The following is a 6907-nucleotide window of genomic DNA, read 5'->3' as shown; positions in this document are numbered from 1 at the left end:
AAAATAAAAACCCTGTTACACATGCAGTACCTTGCCGGCCACTAGGAGGCGCCCTGTTTGTGAGACACTTCCTGAAAGCCTTCGTCATGTTGAAGACGATGGTTCCTCTTCATCTGTCGAGTTCGCTGTGAACCTGGGGGGAAAAACTCTCCATCTGGCACCTGAGCTCGCTGTTTGTTGGCAAAAAACAAAGTGTTTGCCTCTGTTATCCGCAGTTGCCATGGAAAGATTTATTGCATAATTACTGTTATTGGTAGTGAGCAGAGGATGGACCCCGAAGAGACTGGATCCTAGACAGCATTCATGAGTCAGAATAAAACCATGCCAGTTAATCAGATTTCCTTTTGGCTGTGGCGTTTTTTAACGATCAGTCGAACGGCTCTGGGTCTCTGTTCCTACAGGTTTACAGGTGTGAAGTAATGGCTTTAAAATTTGTCACCATGCAGGTTTGCAGACAAAGTGGCTCCTGCTGCTTTAAAGCAAACAACAAAACAGGTGTTCTGTATTGTCTTTGTTGTTTTATGTTGTGAAACTTTCTCAAACCTATAAATGTTTGCGGGAAGTGAAAAGAACTTGCAACCAACACTGAGAGTAGACTATCAGCGGTCTGCCAGAGTAAGCAAATACCTCTGCCTCTGTGTCATGAGGGAAATGTTTTTCTAAGCTGTGGAAGAATGAAAGAAGCCAAGGGCACAAAGAGCTCAATAATTACTGTCTTCTGAACAGGCAGCTGTTTACTAATGAAAACTGTTGTGATTTATAACATCTGGCCTGCAGTTTGATTGATTTATTAATGGAGAAATGTTTGATGAAACTAAGAAGTAGCAGCTAACAGGATCTTAGTCATGATTTAATCTGTTGGACCAGAGTATTTAAAATGGGAAAATCAAGATTTTTCACTTTCAATGATTTTGTTATGGAAGCCCATTTCTGCCAAAAAACAAAAGTCCAACAGAGAAGTTATAATTTCAGGTTTTAGAGTCGTAATTATGAGATTTAAAGTCATAAATATGAAATTGAAAGTCATAATTTTGACTTTAAAGTTCATAATTATGAGATTCAAAGTCAGAATTTCAGCTTTCTAAGTTATAACTATGAGATTTGCCCTTAATTATGACTTTGAAGGTCATAATTATGATTCAGTCATAATTTTGAGACAGTTATAATTTTGACTTCCTAAGTCATAATTATGAGATTCAAAGTAATTAGAAGGTCTCAAAATTGACTATTTCTCAAAATTATGACTGAAACTCTAAATTCTAACTTAGTACTTCATATTTATGACTTTAAATGTCAATATTATTATTATTTTTGAAATTATTATTCTTTTCTTGTTATTATGACATTAAAATTTGAAATTATGTTTTTAAAATTCAGAATTAAGACTTCCTGTTGGAATTTTCGCAGGAATGGGCTTCCATAAGTAGTTGTTTTACTCTCTGAAATTACTATTCTAGAGTCTTTCTAAAGTCTCTCCCATTTTTTAGGCTTCATCCACAGAAATAATTCAGAGTACATGGAAATTTTTCATCAAAAATGTTGAGTAACTCCCAGTTGACATTAGTTTCATCAGATCATTCCCTCCATTTTTTGTGATTCATTGGTCGTGGAAATTTTTATGAAATCAACAGATCCCAGACCTTTTAGCGCGCTAACGCATTATTTAGAGTATATTGCAAATTTTCAGCAAAAATCATCAAAAACTACAAAGTTTTTTTTATTCTGAGATATTGAACTCTTTTTGACTGCAATATGTTTACACAGACAGATGGCTGTGCAGTCCAAAGTCACAGTCACACCCCCCCACACACACGCACACACACAGCACACACACAGCGCACACACACACACACACACACACACACACACAAACACACACACCCCCACTCTCTTTCTGTTTTTCACCTAAAGACTCTTAACCTCTCTGTGTCGTTGCCCAGCAGACACTGGTTCATACCTGGTGTGATTTGGGTCAAGGCTTTCCCCGGTTAATCTATTGTTGGATTTATTTGTCATCATGTGAAGCTAGGTGTGTCCTGACCTTGACCTTCATGTCAAAAGCAGCTAGAAGAGATTTTATTGTCATGGTTAGTTTTTACAGCGTGTCCACACATCCTTAAAAGTCTAAAGGTGTTCTCCCTCCTGATAGTCGGTAGGTTTGGTTCAATTGGAGACCAAAATTGCAACATTTGTTACATTTTCTGCTGATGTGGTTCACTTCTCCACTAAACTGTGTCAAATGATCCAAGCTAACTGAAAAACCTGTTCTCCTCCTCGCCTGTGGGGGCACTGCACCAAGAACCACGCAAAGCACTGCTTCCTTCCTCACTAAATGTACACAAAAATGGAGTAGCGTCAGATTTTAGAATTTCTTCTTTGTCTTTGGCTAAAGACCAAGAACGATTCTCTCGTTGGGCTAGTCTAACACGTTTGTTTTGGTGGTATCTACCCAGAATGCCCTGCGCTGTAGTCCACTTCCTGCTTTTGGAGCGGTCTCCGGTGTGCATGTGTTCACACCAGAGTTCATGTTAATCAAACTGAGGGTTTTAGGCGGACCAGAGTTTGCTTTTTTGATCGATTACTGGTTTCCCACCCCCACAAGCAAAACGGACTTTCTAGACAAATGAACAGAAGTTGGATTAAAGGGACTAATCTGGTGGAAATGAACTCTGATATTAATGTATCTAAAATGTATGCCTTAAAATGTCTTAAATTCATTAGAAAACAATGTAAGTTATGACAATCATAGGCCTTAAATAGTCCTATCACTACAAAATGTATTCTATTTAGTTTGTTTTTCTCCTTTAGTCAGAAAAGTTTGAGTCACACGCAGACATCTTCATTCCATTCTGAGACCTGAGGTTGTTGTGGCTATCGCTAACTAGCTTCTAATATGCTCTTGCTACTAAGATAGCTTTTATTGCCAGTTTGCTGGAGACGTTCAGCTTTGCCACTGGCTTATTTCCATTGCTGACCCAGACGATGCTACATTCATTTTTTATGTTGTGCAGTGAAAGTTTATAACTGGGTCAATGGACCGCTGCTTTCCAGCTTTTGTTCAGAGGTTTCACTCGTCCTTAATGACTTCCCAGCATGTAGGTCATGTATCTGCTTCAGCTACCCTTGATGTGATCAGATTTAATTGTCCTTAAAGTTCACTGAATGCACTTTAAACTATCACTACTGAGCTTTGAGAAGATTAGAGACTCTTCTACCTCACTCCAGATTTATTTCTTCTTGTCTGAAAAGTCAATCTCCCTAAATTCAGGGGACAGTGGCTGATTTTAAACCTTTGAGCAGGTGGACAAGATTGGTAAATATTCCAAAATTAAGAAAATTATGGCAGATTGGTTGGTGCAGCCCTATAATTTAGAGATCCATATTTATAATATATGTTTTTAATTTCCATTTGCATGACCTTACCATTTTGTTCTTGCTACCAAAAACAGGATGATAAAAGTCTTCACTTTGGTGTTTTGGACTTAACTAGCCCATTCTGTATTTACAGAGACTTCATATTCATTTTCTTTGTTGTTTTGTTTATTATTTTGGATGTTTAAAATGTCTTCCAGTTCCAGTGTGAAATGTTCATTAGGAATTTAAAGTTTATCTTTGAGAATGTGTTCTTGCATTATTATTTCCATTATATTACTTGAAGATGGTTTTCAAAACAACAATCGCAATAATTCCTGGGACAAAATTAAATTTGTTATCATGACGGGTCTGGTTGAAACTAAAATTTAACAAAAAATCTCTTTGTGTTTAGTAATTAATTTCATTTTGGTAAAAAGCAAGATCATGAATGTTCTTAAAGGGCCGGTTGTTAGGAATTTATTTATAAAACCCATTATCAAGCTGTTAAAATAATAAATAATAAATTCTTAAAATTAAATAAAATTGAACATCTTTTTCTATTCTCCAGGATTTTGCAAATTGTTTTTTATTTTTTGCAATAAAAATCTAAGTGTTTGTTGTACTAATTTAAGAAATATTTGCGTGTATGTATGACAGTAATCGTGATTTTTTTTATTCCTCGCTGTATCATTACAGATTATAACTTGACACCATGTAAGGGTGAGGCAGCTGTTTAGTGCAAGTAAACAGCTGCCTCCTGTAGGAGTAACCATCATTTTGTTCAAATGTTTTTCACCATTTTTTTTTGAAAAATCTGCAATAAACTCACAATTATATATTAGTGTGTAAAAGTGCGGAGATTTGTTAATTTTTCTCAAGATAATTCGCAATAATCTGTAGGATCTGATTGATGTAATTTGGCACTAAACACATAAAAACTGCTTTGATTTGATTTATAAAAGGATGTTTATGCACACTGTTATCTGGAAGGTTCATTTTATGTGTCCCTTTAGAGTCTAGAGGGCCACATAAAGAGCCCCGGCGGGCCGGATTTGGCCCCCAAACCCCGAGTTTGACACATGCTGCAAGCTGTTGCAAGAAGCTAAAGTAGTTTATGTAGCATTTTCTCATGTGAAAGCCTCAGAGCCAGGCTGTTGCATCAGATTTTGCCTAACGTTGACCCCCATGTGACCCTGCAGCCCAGCACTCTGCCCCAGGGAACCATCAACATGAACCAGTGCCTGGACGTGGTGGACGGCGAGGCCCGGACGGGCCAGAAGAGCTCCCTGTGCATCCTCACCCCCGACAAGGAGCACTTCATCCGGGCCGAGTGCAGAGAGATTATCAACGGGTGAGGCTGTTACCGTGGCAATGGACCGTTAGCACCTGCCTGTGAGATCATTCAAATTCAAAAATACTTCACCGATCCCAAAGGGAAATGAAATGTTGTTATAACTTGTATTAATTCAGATTCTTCAGTTATTGTATATAGTGACGACTGTTGGCAGGAAAGATATCCTATAGCAGTCTGTGATACATTTTTACAAGAAATTACTGAAGAGTAAAAAAGTATTTGGTAAAAACTCAAGTACTGAGTAACTGATCAAATAAAATGAGTCAAGTAAAAATAAAAAGTACAAACACTCCTAAAAGCCATTTCTTTGAAAAAGTTATTCAAGTAACTGAGTAAATGTTGCTAGTCCCATCCAACTGTAGTGAAACCGATTTCATGCTAAGTGGACTTGCCATAAAGATGACTGTTTGCGGTACAGAGAGAAACATGGCTGCAGCTGAGGCTGTACCGCCCCCTGCTGTCCGCCTCAGGCTCTGCCTCTACGTCGTAACGATGGCGCACATTCCTCCATCCAACATTTCTCTCTGACCTCAGACTTTCTGAACAGAGACCTCAACTCTCAAGCTTTAAACTCCATAATTTGGCTCCTGTCTTGGTTTCCTCTGGCTGCCGCTCGCTCTGTGTGGATATTCTTGGAGAAATGTGACTCACTACACCCACTCTTCACATCGCTACCTGCTCCATCACCAACACCTCCCACTCTGCCTCATCTGGCCTCCATGTGTCGTTACTGGAGCAACTGATGGTGCAAATCGTGTTTATTTACCAGTTTCCTCATACTTTAACTGTAAACGCCTCTATTAAATAACAACTGATGTGATTATAGTTTAAGTTTTTGAACCATTAAAGAGCAACAAAGTGGGGAAAAAAAGAATTAACGTTGGTTATTTGAATAAATTATGTGATTTTGCTCCATTTTATTAAGACATTTTAGCTCCTCATTCATCACATGATTTAATTATAAATGGTTGTGACACTTTAATAATTCATCCAATTCAAGCTCAATGTTTTGCTGAATCCAATTAAACCAAGTTAATTATTACCATAAAATGTTTTTTATGTCAATGCCAAGATTTAAAAAGTGCAACAAAAATAATCATTTTGCTGGATTCCCTCACACAGTTTCTGTTTAAGAATCATTGACTGCACAGTTTATACACTAAAAATGTTCATTTTAGAAAGCTAGTTCTGTAAATGCTAATTTTCTAACATTTTTTAACAATAAACTTTTACTGCATTCCATAAAATAAGAGAGGAACAAAAATTTGCACCTTCAAGTATGAAAGAAAATGTGCATATATTAACCTTCAGTTTTAAAATGATATAATTTATGAAAACATATTTGAATATAATTAAATAGAATTGGAAATAAACAAAATATGTTTCAATCAGATCAGTAGATGTAATTAAAACCAAATGATTTATAATAATTTGGTCAGTGTAGATTAGAGAGCATAATTTTTTATTCAGATTAAAAAACAACATAAATGTTAATTTGTTTCAGCTTTTTGTTGTTTTAAGTGTTAAAACTATTTCCAGTTTCCGTTTATTAACTTAGTTTGTAACATTTGATCAAATGTGAAAGAAAAAGTGCAAGTGATTCACTCAAATCTGCATTTTTAGACTAAACTCAGTAACATGCAGAAGCTTTTTAACTGTAAACTCTAATTTCAAACAGGAATATATAACTAAAACATTTTTCATGCTAAATTTAATGAGTGTATATTTGTAGTCCAGACTGAGCCGACTGATGACGCTGCAGCCAGACTTGTGACAAACAAGAAAATGAAAGATAAAATACAGTTTGTATTTTCTTGAGCATTTCCTTATTTAGATATAAGACAAAGTATTTTTCTTTAGTTAACAGTTTTTCCGATTTTATTGATTACATTTCGCTAAAACCAGCAACCTTGGTTGCCAAATGTAAAATGAAAAGACAATAAATCCAAAAAAGCTTTTGAAAATATTTACTTCCATGTAATACATTAACCCTGTTAATATTCTGAATCAACAATGATTTACAGATTCTTTTTTTCTGCAGAATTAGACTGCTTTGCTTTATAAATATTACCTATTTAGTATATTATTGAAGAAATAAAAACAACAAATGCCTTAAGACATTTTCAGGAAAAAAGTTGATTACATTTTCTTCTGTATTGTTTAAAAGCTACGATATAAAATATTATTTAATATTAAATC

Source organism: Xiphophorus couchianus, chromosome 10 (genome assembly GCF_001444195.1).
Source record: "Xiphophorus couchianus chromosome 10, X_couchianus-1.0, whole genome shotgun sequence".
Lineage (NCBI taxonomy): Eukaryota > Metazoa > Chordata > Actinopteri > Cyprinodontiformes > Poeciliidae > Xiphophorus > Xiphophorus couchianus.
The sequence above is the reverse complement of the archived record's forward strand: the minus strand, read 5'-3'. Positions refer to the sequence as shown.